Source organism: Canis aureus, chromosome 17, assembly GCF_053574225.1.
Source record: "Canis aureus isolate CA01 chromosome 17, VMU_Caureus_v.1.0, whole genome shotgun sequence".
Lineage (NCBI taxonomy): Eukaryota > Metazoa > Chordata > Mammalia > Carnivora > Canidae > Canis > Canis aureus.
The window spans coordinates 15,302,244-15,321,408 of NC_135627.1; the positions used below are offsets into that span (position 1 = coordinate 15,302,244).

Below are 19,165 nucleotides of genomic sequence, written 5' to 3' on the forward strand. Positions count from 1 at the left end.
ATCTGCCTTGATCATAAAGAATGACAGCATGAATGACTTTTCCAAGATTTAAGAGGAGTGTTGAGTGTAAACTCTTGAATATAGGAAGCTAGTATATTCTATCTTTGCTGCCTATCATGTCTATAATTATTTACCTGCTAGTTGATCAATGAGTATTTTGGGGGCGCCATAATTCAAGAACCTTCGGATGGTTTGAAGGTTGAGGGCAAGTGCTTTAAACTTAGACTTAGCTATGTGATTGAAGGCAATCTTTTTAAACTTTAAGTTATGGGATTGTTAGATTTTTTTCACCTCTGAAACTAGGAATCCAACACCATAGGATGAGAATTTTAAAAGATAATACCTATGACATGTTCTGCATGATACCTGGACCATGGAAGTATTCGTCATCTCAACATGCAAGACTGTGTAAATCATGGGGTCTGTCTTTCAATTATCATATTTGCCACTTAGATCCAGGTTAGACTAAAGGATTTCATAATACCAAGTTAAAGGGACCAATATTCTCACTTAAGAACTAGATTTGTTGTTGAAAACAGCAGTGGCATGAAATGTAATTCAGACAACTTCAGCAGTTGTGCATCTAAAGTAAACATATAAATGGCATCAAGAAAGAAAATACAGAGCAGCCCAGGTAGCTCAGCGGTTTAGCGCTGCCTTTGGCCCAGGGCCTGATCCTGGAGACCCGGGATGGAGCCCCACATCAGGCTCCCTGCATGGAGCCTGCTTCTCTCTCTGCCTGTGTCTCTGCCTCTCTCTGTGTCTCTCATGAATAAATAAATAAAATCTTAAAAAAAAAAAAGAAAGGAAGAAAGAAAGAAAAGAAAGAAAGAAAGAAAGAAAGAGAAAGAAAGAAAGAAAGAAAGAAAGAACGAACGTACAGTCTGGGTGTTGCCAAAATAGAGGATTTTTCTTTTAAGATTTTATATATTTATTCACAAGAGACACGGAGAGAAAGGCAGAGACATAGGTAGAGGGAGAAGCAGGCTCCCTGCAGGGGAACCCGATGCAGGACTCAATCCCAGGACCCCGGGATCACGACTTGAGCTGAAGGCAGATGTTCAACCACTGAGCCCCCCAGGAGCCCCCCAAATAGAGGATTTTTCAGGGCAAATCACTGGCCTGTATTTTGGGATAGTGACTTTGTTCATACAGGAGCAAAGTTTGAACTCCCTTCAGTTCTGGCTCACTGCTATCAATAATGTCACCGTGTTAAATCTGTGTAGATGGTTTTGAAGAGTGCTTAAAGATACAACTGTTAGCCAAGGGTGCAAACTCAAATGGTCCCATGGGCAAAACAACTGAGGGAAGCTAAATGGGCTGTAACAGAGAAGGGGCCTATTACTAGAGGTCTATTATTGGAGACCATGCCCTGTCTAGAAAGCATTTTTATTCAAGTCATTTCAGAAGCCCCAGCAAGCCAAACAAAAAGATTGTGAAGGCCTCGGTCCTCGGCAAGCAGCTAACAGCCTGTGATGAGTGGAACAAGCATGAATTAGGAATTTCTCTTTTGTATCCCTGAACCCATAGATTGTTTTTTTCCCTTTCAGTCAGATCAATAGTGGGGACGGAACCACTAAATGCTCTGAATTGTAAGCTCACAGGGTTTTTAGAGTTGCTTACCTGTTCACCATTGTGGGTAGTACTTGAGCACCATTTGTTTTTGTGTCTTCTTTTCTGAGTATTTGATGCCTCAAATATTTCCGGGGGCTCTGACCTAGAAGCCGACTCCTATGCCCAGCCATTAGCAGGCACTGATTTATTTTTTCCCCTGCTTTCATCTTGTGAGTGGCCCCCAACTCTCTGTGAAGGGGAGTGTGTAATAGAACCATCCCAACCCCTGCCCAGTGCTACCGACACACTCATTCTGGGCCTCTTGGTTTCCTGTGATACCAAAGCCTCCACCATGATGAAAGTTATTTATTCATAAAAAAATATTTAGAGAAAGATCAAAGAAAATCAATTATAAAAAAAAAAAAAGAAAATCAATTATAGTATTGATAAATGTAAACACATTGCTTTAGAGGCTGAATGAAGAAAATAATTGTAAATGATTACAGGGATGGTAATCTGGAATCAACTCAGTAATGTCATACTAAAGGGTTATTTTTTAAAAGGTAAGATCAAAAAAAATAAAAAATAAAAAAATAAAAGGTAAGATCATGACTCTCAGGCAAATATTAAATGGCCATCATTGACCTATTCATTTATTATTATTATTATTATTATTATTAGGGGGATGCCTGGGTGGCTCAGTGGTTTAGCGCCTGCCTTTGGCCCAGGCCGTGATCCTAGAGTCCCAGGATCGGGTCCCACGTCAGGCTTCCTGCATGGAGCCTGCTTTTCCCTCTGCCTGTGTTTCTGCCTCTCTCTCTGTGTCTCTCATGAATAAATAAATAAAATCTTTTAAAAAATTATTATTATTAATTTGTGAGGGAATCAGTAAGATATTACAACTGGTTTTTATATTCTCTACCTGACAAAATTCTTTTACGTCTCCTTGAGCAGGGATTGCTTGCATTGCTATGGATAGGAATCACCTGCATTACTGTCAGTTTTCTACAAGTTAACTTCTGCCTCACCAGAGCGAGAGAGTAGCCCAGAAAACACAGGGGCTTTCACCTCCGTAGGATAACACAGTCCTGCAAAGGATCATAATCCAACATTCCACCAAAAAGATGTTCAGTTACCCTCCTGCGTCTTCCACACCCTTCACAACTGTTCCCCCAGCTGTGATCATCTCTGAAGTTCTCCCTCCAACTCACAAGAAATCCCAGGCATGGGTAAATATTTTCTATGTTTATCATGGACGACCTAAAAATGTTGGGGAGCTTGTGACCATTTTACAAGGTTGTGGGAGAAAAGTGCCCAACCTGGTATGAGAATTTAAATCCCATATATATGGGCAGCCCTGGTGGCTCAGCGGTTTAGCGCCGCCTATAGCCCAGGGCCTGATCCTGGAGACCCAGGATCGAATCCCATGTCAGGCTCCCTGCATGGAGCCTGCTTCTCCCTCTGCCTGTGTCTCTGCCTCTCTCTCTCTCACTGTGTGCCTATCATAAAAAAAAAAAAAAAAAAAAAAAAGAGCAGGCTCTGTGGTGCCTGGGTGGCTCAGCCGGTTAAGTGTCAGCCTTTGGCTCAGGTCATGATCCCAGGTGTTGAGATCCAGCCCCGCATCAGGCTCCCCACTCAGCAGGGAATCTGCTTCTCCCTCTGCCTCTGCCCCTCCCCCCCAGCTCGTGTGTGTGTGTGTGTGTGTGTGTGTGTGTGTGTGTGTGTGGCGCGCTCTCTCTCTCTTTCTCTGTCTGCTCTCTCTCAAATAAATAAAATCTTAAAAAAAAAAAAAAAAGAGCAGGTTCTGCTGCTCCACATCTCACAGAAGGACACAGTGTTCAAGCATTTACATTGTGGCAAGAATGATTATTTCAAAGACAGAGTTGCCTTCAGGAATTTGGCTTAGGAAGTTGACACTTTTATTTCAGAGCTCTTTCTTTCCTGGAAGAGTTCTGACCTCTGAGCGAATGCTGAGTTTCCTAAACCATTAATAGGTCAGGAAAACAGCCCTGAGGTACCATGTGGGAGTGTGGAAAAACCATGAAGTAGAATTCTGGAAATTCAGCCATAAAACACGAAAACCCAAAAACTTTGGAGGTGATGGTGAATGGGGATCAATGGTAAGGAAAAAAGGAAAAAAAAAAAAGGAAAAAAGTAAAGTGATCTCTGACATAAATAAAGTCCTTGAAAAGTGTCTTTCCCTCTACTCAACGATTCCATTGTGAGGGGTAGACATCAAAGACTTGTGAAGGTCACACTGTCACTCGAACAAAAAATGCAAAGTATCCAGAAAGGAGAGAAGATGAATGGAAGTCACTGCCTAAATGTTCTTCCAACTGTGACATATTGCACTGATGGCTCCAGTTCTTTTCTTCTTATAACCAAGCCCTTGGACACCTGATTTTGCAGTTCCTTCCATCAGGATGAGGGGTGTATTTCTCCATTCCATGACTCTGAGTTCAGCCATATGACTTGCCTTGGCCAACTGGATATCAGAAAACTTGATACAAGAAGACACCTACAGAACCACGTGTGGGATTCAGCTTGTTCTGCTCCGCTTTTTCTATGAAAAAGGTATACCCAGGCTGGCCTACTGGTCCCACGGGGTGGGCAGGTAGGGCAAAACCAAGTTACCCTAGCCAATCCCACCTAACATCAGCTGGTCCCCAGTAGATCCTCCAGATGTGTGAGATCCCAGCTGAGATCAGCAGAGCCATCCAGCCGAGCCCAGCGTAGACTGGCTGAACTTCACAGATGTCGGAAACGAATATTTATGGTTGTTGACCAAGAGGATCTATGGCTGTTTGCTACACAGTGATTTTCTGACAATGGCTCATTCATATGCCAATCCATTTTTGTGAGACCCTCATGAGATGAGAGAGATTTCTGTGAATATTTCTACTTTAGTGGCCGGTTCAGTGTGGGGAGTTTGGCTTCCTAAGAGGTCATCAGAAGGGTAAGAGTAAGATACCATGACCTCAAATCTGGGCTACCTTTCCTGTTTGGGAGGGATTTTTATTTGGAAACCATTCAAATTCTAAGCTAATAGCATTCCCAGGAAATCCGAGAGTCAAAAAGTGATATCTGGTAACTTGGAGGAACCAAGGTAATTTCCACCTACAAAGTATTTGAAGCCAGAGTAGAATAGAACAAACAGTGGCACCAACAGGAAATCCCCCTACATCAGTATGTGCTTGACCAAGTACAAGGTCAAATAGATAACAAAGATTCTTCTGTCAGTTATCAAGAATGTACAGAGGGGTGCCTGGCTGGCTGTCTCAGTCAGTGGAGCAACTCTTGATCTTGGGTTCACAAGTTTGAGTCCCACATTGGTGGCAGACATTACATTAAAAATATATAAATAAATACACCTTTAAAAAATAATGGACAAAGCACAGAGCCCCATACACCTTTGTTTTGGTTTTCCCTGAGCAGCAAACCTGTCCTTTTAAAGGTAAAGGATCCATTGCATCCAAAACTAACTCCACAACGTAGAAGATGGTTGTTTCATCAGAAGCAGATTTTGTAAGTTTTGTGAAACTGTAAGGATTTAATTGAGTTCAACAAATATTTTTGAGCCACTTTTTAAATGCAGGAAACCAGAGTAATCCCCAGAGCGTGGAGGTGACTAGGCATTAGATCTGCCGTCCTATTCCCAGTTTAATATGGAGACCTCCTGGAGTGCCTGGATGGCTCAGTCAGTTAGGTGCCTACCTTTGGCTCAGGTCATGGATCCCAGGGTCCTGGGATCAAGCCCCACATCTGGCTTCCTGCTCGGCAAGGAACCTGCTTATTCCTCTCCCTCTGCCCCTCCTCCCTGCTACTGCTTTCTCACTCTCAATCTGTCTCACAAATAAACAAAATCTTTAAAAAAAAAAAAAAAGAGTCCTCCTCAAGAGGTAGGCAAATGCACGACTGACAACAATAGAGCTGGACACAAGGTGGCACAATGAAATGCTACTGGGAGACAGAAGAGCAATCATAGGACAACACAAAGGAGGCTGGAAAGGAAGTGTTTTCCTGGGGAGCATAATGCGTTTCATTGGGACCTGCTATTGATGGGCTGGTAGGGCCTCTGCATGCCTTCTGTGCACGGACGTCAGCTCCATCTTTCCCTACTGGCCCTTCTGCTTCAGTCTCGTCTACAAATTTAAGACCTTTAGATAAATGTAAAAAATAAGAAAGAAGAATTGCCAGAACCTAAAAATAAGTTGCATTTCAAATAGTAAGGCAAGGGAGGGGTGTCTGGATGGTTCAGTTGGTTAAACACCTGACTCTTGATTTCAGCTCAGTTCATGATCTCAGGGTGGGGAGATTGAGCCCTGCACAGGACTCCGAGCTGTGCGTGGCATCTGCTTGGGATTCTCTCTCCCTCCCCCTCTGTCCCACCCTCCACCCCGAAGCAAGGCAAGCAAGTAGAGATGGCTAGGTGACCTGCTGTGCAGATAGCAAGTGTAGTTTATATTTAAAGGATGTGAAATTAAAGTTTAACCCCAGATGACACACACTTTCATCGCACCTAACATCATGTTAAATAAAAGCCTCCTCTGGCTTGTTTGTACCTGTCTCTGACAGTTTGGCCCGACGCAGTCCTTTTCATCGCATTGGACGGCATCCGTTTCCAGGATCGAACCAGAGACTTTCTGCTAAGTCATCTTGAAGTCCAACTTCACAGGCACAACATGTTGCTTCATAATTAAATTAAAGTCGCAGGATGTTTTGGATTAGAGGGATCTTCCTTCAACCAGACCTGAGGTTAGTAAGAGAGTGTGACCGGTCTTGGATAGAATTCCCTCATCCAAAACATCCGGAACATTTCACTGGATTAATTTGCAACTCACGGGGAGATTTTTGGTCCAATTTGCTAAAGATTTTCTGTCTGTTTCCATTTCTCTTTTCAATTCAGGTCAATATGAATTTATTCATCTCTCTTATTGAAAATGATATGAAAAGTATTACTGAGTCAAAAGAATAAAGAAAACAGCAGATCAAATGCAAGGAAAGGAAGAAAAGTAATGAGTGAATAAATAAGTTCGTTCATGAATAAAGAATTTATTCATGAATAAATAAATTCATTCATCCAACAAATGAACTTCCAGAGCTCGATTTTTGCCATGCTCTGAGCTCAGGAAGTATCATGCAATAGAGAGAGAGAGAGAAATAAGTTTCCATTTCTGTTTTCCAAGAGTTTAGAATTTGTTTTATTCTCTACTAAAAATTTACCATTAGTCTAAATTCAATGTATATTTGTGTTTAATTTAATCAAAAACATCACAAAGAAATAAACACGAGCAATTTCCTTGCACCTTTAAGAAGATGCTGAGGGGCACCTGGGTAGCTCAGGGGTTGAGCATCTGCCTTTGAAGTTCAGGTCATGATCCTGGGGTCCTGGGATGGAGTCCCGCATCAGGCTCCCCATAGGAAGCCTGCTTCTCCCTCCACCCAAGTCTCTGCCTCTCTGTGTGTGTCTCTCATGAATAAATAAATACAATCTTAAAAAAAAAAAAAAGATGTTGAACATTCAGTGTGGGAAAAGACTAACAAATAATAACGCAGCACTAGATTGGATATGTAAGTTTTGGTTGGATTGAATCCCATGGCCACTAGCCAGTAGGCTACAGGAAGTGGGGGGAGGGGAGCTATAGGAAATAATCCTTAGTACAGTATAGCAGAGGTACATTTACCTTTGAGCATTGCCGTGAGCCTATGTAGCTTTTAAGAGTAATTACCTTGAGTAAAAACTAATGCACAAGGAGAACCAAAAGTTCCTATAGTTGTGAAACACGTTGAGAAAAGTTCCATGTAATCCATCTATGCCCCAAACTTGGCTCCTTGTTTGTCAGACTTTATAGTTCTTCAAGATCCAATGAAACAAAGTATGGAAAGCAAAAGAAATGCCCTGATGGAATGTTACAGAAAAGGTTAAGGTATGTAAGGCTGATGAACATTACATATTCATCAGGAAAGGATGATTATTACATATGTGGCATTTAAGGGCTGCTCCACTGCCCCATGTCCTAGTCTGTTCCAAATGTTATAACAAAGTACCACAGACAGGATGGATTATAAACAGAAATTTTTCACCATTCTGAAGGCTGGAATTCTGAGATCAGGGTGCCAGCATGGTCAGGTCTGGTGAGAGTTCTCTTCCAGGTTCTCTCCCTGTACCCTCACATGGTGGAGAGCAAAGAGCTCCTGGCTTATAAGGGTACCAATCCCTGCAAATCCCTTCACTAATCACCTTTCAAAATCCCACCTCCCAGTACCATCACATTGGGGGCTAAGATACAACATATGAATTTGGGGGTGGGGAGACACATTCTGCCCACTGTACCCTCCTGTTTCCTCCTGCCTCTACTAGAACCTCAGCTCAATGAGAACAAAGACTTTGTCTTGTTTTCTGTGTGTCTTCAGTGCCTAGAACAATGAATAGTACATAGTAGGGACTCAATAAATATTGTTGAATGAATGAATGAATAGATGAGTGTTTCTCCTGCACTGCCTAAGAGAAATGTTGGATCCAGGGCTAAAGACCAGACAGAAAGAACTTCCTTGCTTCACAGTGACCCTTATGATCTCTGACTCCCCTCTAGTGCACTTCAGCCAGCCAGCGAGCACTGTGCACGGAACCTGTCTTGTTTTCTGCTACTTGTTGGAGTTATAAAGATGAAAAGAATAAGGCACAAGCTCTCAAGGAGAACACAACCTTTGTTCTAAGAGAGAACTCTGAGGAAAGGTGAGAAGAGAAGGGAACTGATACATCCCAAATGTGAGACACAGAACTAGCAGGGTTTCTGGATAGGGAGGAATCTGAAAGATCCCTGGCTAGTGAAATGAATTTTGATTGGACAAAGGTGAACTGTCGATCATCAAAAAGATCAAGAAATAATAAGGTCTAATATGTCCTCACTCCTAGGAGTCCAGGACCATAAGTAAGATTGAGTTCCAAGCTATAAGAAGCTAATATGAGGCAGGAGAAATGAAACCAATATACTAGAGATAGTGAGACAAAATAGTATGAAATTGGAGCCATAGGAAAAGTCTGATCATCTCGAAGTTAGATTCAAAGGAGGAAGCATATTTTCTCTTGCTGCCTTCCCTGTTGTCATGTTATTTCTGACGTGTGTAAAATGGTAAAGGGAAAATAAAGGCAGTTAGAGGCTGGAGCCTGTCCTCTTAGATCTGTGGCCTAGCACAGGAGATAGAGTACATTCACCCATAACCAGACCTACACTGGGGCTGACCTGCCCTGGCTCATACCAGCTCTGAGAGCCATTTGTCAAATTTTCAGGAATTTTGCATACGTGTCTTAAAACACAGCCATTTTTAAAAAATGAAGCATGTGTAAACTTACAAAGAAATAAATTATATTGAAGACAAAGGTAATAAATTCTCAAAACTCATCTCTTCCTAAATCATTCTCTATGTTCTTGAGGCTTTTAAGTCTCTTATATCTACATAACTGTGTGCTAGTACATGTATCTCCCCAACTCTGCATTCAGGGTCATCATATACGCGGCTTGAAATTGCCATGGTGGGAATATTTACACCATTTGCACCACAAAAATTGGTAAATGCTACACACCAAGACTCAGGGCATTGTTTTTATTTTCTAGTCTTAAGAAAATGATAGAGAAAATGCTAAAAATGTAGCTCAAACCTAAGACTGTGTCATGTCTATAGTCAATGCACTCTGAACAGCACAAAAAATTGTGGAAATATTCCTCCAATATTCAACATTATTATCAAAAACAGAAAGAAGTGAAAACTTGGGAGAGGGGACCAGGTGCCCTAGGAGATCACAGGCTCCACCTTGGCTTTGTTTGTCCAGCTGGCCCCCAGGGGGAGAAAAGAGGTGACTTTCTAATACTAATGAAGCCACTAATGAGCTTGGTCCTATGGTCTACTTCCCAGGAACCAGCATGCAGCATGGGTTCCGAGAACCACAAAAGGATGTATGGAAGATAGAGTGAGCCCAGGAATCACCAAAGCCTCCAGAAATGGGAATGTTCAACTTTTTTTTTTAAAGATTTATTTGTTTGTTTGTTTATTTTAGTGGAGGAAGGGAAGAGGGAGAGAGAGAATCTCAAGTAGACTCCCCACTGCATGCAAAGCCCAATGCAGGGCTGGATCCCACAACCCCGAGATGGTGACCTGAGCTGAAATCAAGAATCAGTCACTTAACCAACTGAGCCACTCAGGTGCCCTAAAGAATATCCAACTTATTTTGTGGCTCCAGGGTCTAAGCAGTGCAGAGCAATCTGTAAAGAAAGCAGAAAAATCCCACCAGCAGAAAAAATTCAACCAGCCAGGGATTTCTGTAAAAGAACTTTTTTTTTTTTTTTTTTTTTTTTTTTTTTTTACTGGGACTTGCAGGCTTGGAATTCAAACTTTTATTGTGAAGGGAAGATGGAATTAGACCTTGCACTTTATCCCTTTGCATCTGAAAATCACATACTGCGTACAGAGCTGGACCACATCTTTGCTGTCAGTATCTATTCAGATTCACAAATTCTCACTGGAGTCAAGTTTTCTGAAAGGAACTGGCACCCTGACAGCCTCCATACATCCCCACATCCCACTTTCATCCTTCCACATGCCCACACCGCCACCTCTGCTACCATTACCACGGAAGCTCTGAGATGAGGCCAGGCTGCAGAAAGGGCAACATTTTCCTTCCCAGCCTGCAATCAACCCCCAAAAAGGGTTGGGGGGAGGAGAGAGAGAGAGAAGCCCAAGGCTATGACCTGGTCCCAACATCAGCCTTCTTTAAATTGTTGGAGAGGACTGCACCATCCTGGCCCACTGTGGCACCAATGTAAACCATATCCTGACCTTGCCATCCTGGCTGTGCATGCATTTTGTGGGAAACACCTACCCAGAAGTGAACTGAAAAATTGCTACCAGTCTTGGGATCCATGGGACAGTCTATCTGCAGTTAACACAGAGAAGAAGGAGAGAGGGAGACAGGGTAGATATAGGGACGTCCAAGGCCAGCAATAGTGGGAATATGACCTTGAGGGAGAACCAACGGCCCTGGAATCCTAAGTGGGAAGAGCTTATGCACTGCAGTGTTGTTGGGAGAGGTATGCAGGGGGCCAAACATAGGATTACAGCAGGTAGATGAGGAGATAATTACTAACATCACCAGGGAAGTTCAGAAATATTGAGAGCAGGGCCTCCAAAAAAGTCTGGTTTCTGCCGGAACTGCGTTTAAATTGGGGTATAAGTGTATAGATGATAGCATTGGTCCTCACGGGCTGCTATAGTGGACAGCATAACTTTTACACATAGGAAGAATAAAATAAAAGATGTAAGATGTAAGAGAGGTTAAAAAGTAAATAAATAGGGGATCCCTGGATGGCTCAGCGGTTTAGTGCCTGCCTTCGGCCCAGGGCGTGGTCCTGGAGTCCCGGGGTCGAGTCCGGCATCAGGCTCCCTGCATAGAGCCTGCTTCTCCCTCTGCCTGTGTCTCTGCCTCTCTCTCTCTCTCTCTATGTCTCTCATGAATAAATAAATAAAATCTTTATTTTAAAAAGTAAATAAATAAATCAACGCTGATTAAGAGTCCAGATTTATACATAGGCAGCAAAGACCTGTCAAGTAAGTCAGAAATAAAAGATCATCACAACTACTTTAAGAAGTTAAGGAGGTACAGTGGAGTTGTGAGGGAGTGTGTGGTTGGGGAACTGGGTAACTAAGAGAAAATCCTGACAGAAAAAAAATTCCAGGAAGGAAATAACTTATTGTTAGGAAATGATTTCCACTGCTCGTCACAACCATTTGAGTTAAAATTAAGACACGTCAAAGTAGGACTATTTCCAAAGCAATCATCCTCAGACCTATTTTGTAATACAGATAACCCAAACGGTACCCTGCTATCTCCAGAAGGTTAGGACTTCTAATTTAGGCTGCTTTCAGTGAATGGCACTTTATGTTTACCTTGCACTTTCTATGGAGTTGCTCATAACGCGCAGATACTTGAGCCCTCACAGAAACGGCCACGCAGTCCAGCCACGCTTCGGAATCCAGCAGACGAGGAGCTGGAGAGGTCTTTTTTCTGCTGACTGTGGTCATGCATGGCTGGATGATTTATGGACAACACCAGCAGCCACATCCATATCTCAAAGTCATTAATTACCAAGAGGAGGACTCCGCCCAGAGCCACTCAGAGGATAGAAAATCCTCAGAGGATGAGTCTGTTCAAATAATCAGAGTCATTTTTATCACATTCTGATTTCTCAGTTCACCTTTCAAATGTAGGCTCTTTTCTCCAGTCCAGAGGGAACATTGGGAATGGTCCTGAGATTTTTCATAATGTTAACATCTGAATGAAAGGACCAGATGTGATCTTAGAAGGAAGGGAAGTAAGACCAGGGAGAAGGCTATGGATTAAGGAAATGTCCCAAATTTCAAAACGGTATGTGCCAGAAATTGCCATTGGTAAGCTTGGTTGCAAACCCCAGGTAAATTCTAGAACAGATAACTGAAGAGATGGGTTTAAAACTCTAACTAAAGAAAGAAGCCAGGGCAGCCTGGGTGGCTCAGCGGTTTAGCGCTGCCTTCAGCCCAGGGTGTGATCCTGGAGACCTGGGATCAAGTCCCATGTCAGGCTCCTCTGCCTGTGTCTCTGCCTCTCTCTCTCTCTCTGTGTGTCTCCCATGAATAAATAAATAAAATCTTAAAAAAAAAAAAAAAAGCCAGCATGATTCCTAAGGGTAAGAAATGCCATATTAGAACCTATGTCTTTTGATGAGCTTAATAAGATGTGTCACAACTTCTATCATGCTATGCTTTTCTACAGGAAGGAGAAATGTGGGCCTGGTAACCACCAAGATAGACTCAGTAATGAGTCAGTAATGGGAGCCAGTCCCTGCGGAGCCAGTCCCTTGCGGTCCTATCCTTGCAGCCATTCATTCAACCCAACAAAAAATTCACTAATTCGGCACGCACTCATAGGGCATAGATTTGGCGCAGGGCACTCTTCCAAGCAGGGGAGAGAGAGACATTGCTCAATCTCTGTTCTCACAGGGTTTAGAATCCAGTGGTGGGAAAGGACAAGTGCATGAGTAACCACAACACAAGCCAGAAAAACAAAGTCACAATAACGAAAGTACCAAGTGCCCCCGGGGGGTGGGGATGGATGGAGACAAAGGTCCCTTCTGGTTAGAATATTAAAAATGCTTTGCATGAGAGGTGGCATTTGAGGTAGAAGCTGAAGGGAGAAGGAACAGGGGACAATGAGGAAAGGCATTTGCCCCACACAGCGCGAGTAGAGGCACAGAGCAGGAAAAAAATTACATACCAGGTCCAGTCTGGTTGTAGCAGGGAGACTAGAAGGGGGAGTTAGCACTGCTGTGGGGCCTTCCTCTCCCTGGGAATTAGCCACCGGGTGTCCTTGGTGGGTAGGCGATCCCTGGGTTTGGGAGTCATAGACTGACGTTTGGATCCTGCCACGGCCACCCCTTAGCCATGAACTTGAGCAAGTTACAGAACTTCTGTAAGCTCTAGCTGCCTCATCTATAGACTGGATGTGACTGTAGTGCTGACCTCAGAGGGTCACTCTGGGGATTAAATGAGATGCTGAGTACCGTGGGGACTGGCATGGAGTAAATACTCCCTAATTGCAGCTGAATAAAGCCCAGAATTAAACTGGAAGCTGCTCAGCCTTTGCAAATTTTACCTGACAGTGTGGGACAGCCTTGATTAGAGCAAGTAGCAGAGCAGAAAATAATGTCTTTCTAATATCTAGCCTCGATCTAGTTCAGCAGGGAGCACCCAGAGGCTGAGCCCAGGTAGGCAATAGACCGAGCCAGAGACAGGCAAACTGCCCCACGGGGAGAACCCGAGAGTGGGGCAGGCACCTACAGAATTTGGCAAGTGACCGGATGTGGGGTCTGAAGACGCAGCAGGAGAACATTAGGGGACTCCAAGTTTCCAGCCTAGGTGATCAGCTGAGGGGTGGTGGTCTCATCCAAACCAGCAGGAGAATCAGGAGGGGTGTGAGGAAGATACAAAGAAAATAATATAGAGCTCAAAAGACGGCAGGATCAGTGAAAGCCTGGAATCAACAGTTTGGAAGAAGCAAGGAAGCACGGAGGTGTGGTCATCCTCCCAGATTTGGAATTCTGGGGCAGGAGTGAGGGAGGGTAGGAGGGGTCTACACCTCTATAGGAGGAATCCCACAGAGACCACAGGGAATATGCTGAAGGTTTTTAGATGATGCTAAGCTGGGAGAGTGGCTAATGTAAAGATGACCAAGTTAGGATTCGAAGTTTTCTTGAAAGGCTGGCTAGAATTGTGGGCCGGAGCAAACAACAATAATAGCTAACTCATATATCAACTCCTTTAACCTTTCTCATAGGGAGGATACTATTATTAGCCTCATTTTATTTTATTTTATTTTATTATTTTTTTTTTATTAGCCTCATTTTAAAGATAAGGAGATTGACACAGAGAGGTTAAGTAACTAAGCCAAGGTCACACAGCTAGTAATGGCAGATCTGGGATTTGAACAGGAAGTCAGGTTTCAAGGTCTGAAAGGAAGGAAGGGAGGGAAGGAAGTGGGTAGGGAGGGAAAGAGGAAGAAAGGAAGGAGGGAAGGGAAGGGAAGGGAAGGGAAGGGAAGGGAAGGGAAGGGAAGGGAAGGGAGACAAGATGAGAAGAGAGGAGGGGAGGAGGAAACTGGTCATTATGGAGTATTCACAACATGCCAGACCCCAAATTCCACCTGAGGGAATGCTTACCAAGCTAGAAGACCTGAAAGGAGGTAAGGCAATTTAAAGTACATCTAACAGACAAAGATGACAGTGTGGTGGAGCCTGTACTCCAGGGCTGTGAGAGGTACTGAGGACGAGGCCAGAAGCTAAGTTTTCCCTGCTGCCCCTGCTCCTGTGTAAATTACTTCTTATTCTAGTGCTGATGAGAAGTCTTCAACTGTTTCTGTGTGGTAGACGCACATTTTTTTTTCTTTTTAGAGAGAGAGAGAGCATGCGTGTGTGCAAGCCTGGGGTGGCGGGGGGTGGAGGGGATGGGCAGAGAGACACAATCTCAAGCAGACTCCACACGGAGCGTGGAGCCCAACACGGGACTCGACCTTACCACCCATGACATCATGACCTGAGCCAAAATCAAGAGTCGGATGCTTAACTGACGGGGCCACCCAGGTGCCCCTATAGAGTCACATTTCTGTCCATGAAGACCTTGGTCTCCAAGTCTGCCTGTTGACTCTGCTAGCTGTTGTGTGTGATATGTGTGAGGCTCTGCATGGTGAGTGGTGTGTATGTGTGTGTGTGTAATGTGTGTGTAGTTTGGTGTGGGGCCTGCATGGTTGTATATGGGTGTGTGGGTGTCTACGTGTGTGTGGTACCTGAAGCGTGAATGTGAGTCTGTGTATGTGTGAGAGAGAGAGAGATGTGTAGAGGTACCTGCATGGTGAGGGTGGTACAGATGTGTAGTTAGCTCAGAACCAGCTGCGTCTACATGCGTGTGCCCACCTGGCATGAGTATTCTAGTGTGAATCTGCTCTAGAATTCTAGCAGGGAGATGCCTGGGTGGCTCAGCGATTGAGCATCTGCCTTCCGCTCAGGGCATGATCCTGGGGTCCTGGGATCCGGAGATTGATTCCCACATCGGGCTCCCTGCCTGGAGCCTGCTTCCCCCCGCCTGTGTCTCTGCCTCTCTCTGTGTGTTTATTCACGAGAGACACAGCGAGAGAGAAACACACACACAGAGAGAGAGAGAGAGAGAGAGGCAGAGACACAGGCAGGGGGGAACAGGCTCCATGCAGGGAGCCCGATGTGGAACTCGATCCTGGGTCTCCAGGATCACGCCCTGAGCAGAGGGCAGACATTTAACCCCTGGGCCACCCAGGCATCCCAAATAAATAAAACATTAAAAACCAACAAACAAAAACTCTGCCGGTCCTAGCTTGAATCTGGGATAGAGGCTGTCGGTGGGATAACAGGAGTTATTTTCCCAGATGATATAAATGGATTCCAGATAATTCTATAATCGTGTCTGCTGGTCCCTCTTTGTGGCTTCACCGCCTGCCAAGCCCATGCCCCTGACTCTGCATTCCGCTTCATTCCTCCCCCCCTTGCTTCTCCTTTCTCTGCACTCACAGCTTGAAGACAAACTCCAGGATTTCTTCCCAGGGCACAGGGTGGGAGAAGAGCACGTTCAGGTGAGGGAGCAGATTGGTTGAGTCCAGAGCTGAGGGCTCAAAGAAGGCGTTGAGTCAGGGCTGAGCAGCCAGGTAGGCTGGAATTAGTGGGCAGGGACAGTCATGAGACAGAAGGACTGCCTGGAACCCAAACAGTAGCCAGGAGAGCAAAGTGAGGGGTCTGAGGTCCAGGTTTGAACAGGACAGAGGGCATCAGCTGATCTCCGGGAACTGGGAGGTTAGGCACAGCAGTCGAAGAGCTCAGAGCTGGGGCCCAGAGCCAAGGAAGGATCTGGACACAGCAGAGAATCAGTTTAGTGGGGACACTGATAGGAGTCCTACCAAGTGGGCTGAAACCCCCCAATAAGCCTGGTTCAGTGTATGCTGGTGGGTGAAATAAGAACTTCTGACTGTAGTAAGATAGAAAACAGCCTTCATTTCCTTTTCCCCCCTTGCCAAAGGTCCACATTTTGTGTTCTGGAGAAAAGTCAGTTTCCCAACAGGATAGCTGGTCTGGTTTTTATACATGGACCATATTTGGTACACATGAACCAAAAATATTGATCCAAAGAAATTAAGCTAAAGGCAGGACTTGTGCTCTCAGATGCCCCAGCCCCCACTACTTAGCTTTCTGCCTGGATTTAGCAATCATTCCTTCCCCCAGGGATTAGGTGGCAGCCCTCAGGTCTGCTTAGGACCCTTTAAAATATCAATTTAGGGATGTCTGGGTGGCTCAGAGGTTGAGCACCTGCCTTTGGCTCAGGGCATGATCCTGCGGTCCTGCGGTCCTGGGGTCGAGTCCCACATTGGGCTCCCTGCATGGAACCTGCTCCTCCTGCCTGGGTCTCTGCCTCTTTGTGTATCTCTCATGAATAAATAAATAAAATCTTTTAAAAAAATCAATTTAGATGGAGAATAACATACTCATTATATTAACTCTAACATATATTAATACATTATTTAAACATAATATAACACTAATACAACATATATAACAGTTACTGCTTGAACAGGTGTTCCCTTCTAGGGCAAGGACAAATTCTGTTTATTGCTGTACTCCCCAGTGCCCAGCACAGAGCCCAACAGTTGTCCAAAAATATTTAAGTCAGTAGTGAATCAGGAAGATTGGTGTTTAAATATTTCTTTCTCTTTTGACATGTTCCCAGAATCTCAGATCTCAAAGTGGAAATGACTTTAGAGATTACCTATTTTATCTTCCTAGCCAGTGCTGGGATTATTTATACCACCATTTTAGCAGAGAATCATCAGCCTCCCCTGGATACTTCTAGCCAGTTCTTTTATTTATTTATTTTTAAAAATAAAATAAAGAGAGAGAGCATGTGCATAAGATCGGGGGAGGAGGAGTAGGAAGAGAAGGAGAGAACATATGCAACTTCAGAATATCGGGGGGCAGGGGACTAATGCCCTCCTCGTTCTGATGTTCTTATGCTATTAATGGCCCCTGAGATTGCATTAATCTTTCCATCTGCTCTGCAAGCAGCTTTCTCTGTCTCCATGCAGGAGTGCTCAGGGATGTACTTGACACCTCTGATCCCTCTCAAGGTGCCACATTGCTGTTTTACCAGTTCTACCCCTAGATATCTTCCTCATCTGTTCCCACTGCCATCCCCTTGGCTCAGGTTCTAACATGAAATACAGCAGAATCTTTCTAAAATGCAGGCCCCCATGGGGCACCTCCAGCATACTGTTTGCCCAGAAAGTGTCCTTTGAGTGTGTCTCCTTTAGGATGAGAGGTAGTCTAAGTAATGGAATCTGTGCAGGGGAGACTCAATAGAGCTGATTTGTCGCATGTATGGTCAGTTGGGCAATGAGCAGAGGGGCAGTGAACCCTGTGAAAAATAAACCTGAACTCTCAGTGGGTTGAGCATCTGCCTTTGGCTCAGGTCATGATCCCAGGGTCCTGGGATCAAGCCTGTGTCGGGCTCCCCGCTCAGCGAGGAGTATGCTTCTCTCTCTCCCTTGGCTTGTGCTCTTGCTCACTCTCTCAAGTAAATACATAAAATCTTAAAAATAAAATAAAATGCAGGCCTTATAGGTATTCTCTGCTCAAAATGTCCCAATAGCTTTCCACCTCCTCCAAGACAGTCTTAATTTTGTCATAGAGCTTAAAGGTCCCTAGGCAAGTTCTTTCTTAATACCTGCAGATTGGTTTTTCCCACCTCCCTGAACAACTTCTGTTTCCAGCCATTGCAGAATGTGGCTCTTCCCCCAGGCACGAGTTCCCTCCTGCTTTGAGGCCTTTGCTTTGTGTGCCAGACATTCGCTCTAAATGCTCTACGCAAATTAACTCGCTTAATTCTCATCATCACCCTCTGAAGGAGATGATATTATTCCCATTCTACAGATGGAGGAGCTCATGTGTCAAGCATTTCGCCCAGAGTCATGCAGTTAATGAGTTGTAGAACTGGATGAGTCCCATAGCCTGAAATGCCCTCTCTTTCTCCTTGGCAAACTTCCATCCATCTTTCAAGACGGATCAAGTGCTATTTCTTCTGGGAAGTCTGCCTACCCCGTGAACTTTACCACCAGATAGCACTTATCATTCCGAGCTAATTGTTTGCTAAATGACTGTCAGCAAATCCACTGAGGATAGGCTTATATCGTTTCCCCACTGAGTCCCCCAGACCTAGATTCTGTGCCAGGAATCTAATGAAGGCTTTGATGAAGGCACTCATTAGTGAATAAATGAATTAACTGTTTGCAGGGTTCCTTCGTAGTTATAATATGGCATCACAGCAATTTGCCAAATTGTCAACCTTTGGTAATCAATTTTTCCTGTAATACATACAAAAATCTGGCCAAAGCCTAATTGTAAACCAGCTGGCTCCTGAATGCCAGCTTAATTATCCCGAGTTCTGTTTAAGAGCAATAGAGCTTTCTGAAGTGCTCTGAATTTACCTAAAAATGCACAGCAGCAGGACGTTTTGAAATTACTAGCTCCAGCGTACTGTTTGCCCAGAATGTGTCCTTTGAGTGTGTCCCCTTTAGGATGAGAGGTAGTTTAAGTAATGGAATCTGTGCAGAGGAGACTCAATAGAGCTGATTTGTCGCATGTATGGTCAGTTGGGCAATGAGCAGAGGGGCAGTGAACCCTGTGAAAAATAAACCTGAACTCTTTCCACACAAAATATTTACCAGGAGAAAACAAGTACTGAAGATCAGATAAGCATGCAAAGCCCTAAGGAGAAGCAAAATAGCAAAGCCCTTGCCTCGCTCACCTATCTTTGCAAACACCGAAGGAGCTAGTATCCATACTGAATTAACTATACTTAATTTTTTGCATTCTCAGCGCTCTGGCATCCACGGCCTCACTGTGACAGGTCAGGGAAAGGGAGACCACCCTCCCACAGCTAACCAATTCTCAGAGATAACAAACAAGTGCATCTCTCATATGCAAATCAACAACTCCAAAGCCCACACCCCCTG

General features: G+C 44.3%; 1 protein-coding gene and 1 long non-coding RNA gene across 3 annotated transcripts in view; both read right to left on the reverse strand.

The window, feature by feature from the left end:
* Positions 1 to 15,920, reverse strand: part of LOC144287819 (uncharacterized) — a 34,522-nt gene extending 18,602 nt beyond the window's left edge. Inside the window, exons 1-2 of the long non-coding RNA XR_013355569.1 lie at positions 15,678 to 15,920; positions 6,117 to 6,304 (exon numbers count right to left, since the gene is read on the reverse strand). This is a non-coding gene — a long non-coding RNA (uncharacterized LOC144287819). The remainder of the gene's footprint in view (positions 1 to 6,116; positions 6,305 to 15,677) is intronic.
* The window catches only part of CLDN10 (claudin 10), a 127,109-nt gene that overhangs the window by 97,977 nt on the left and 9,967 nt on the right, over positions 1 to 19,165 (reverse strand). The gene's annotated exons all lie outside the window — the stretch shown is intronic.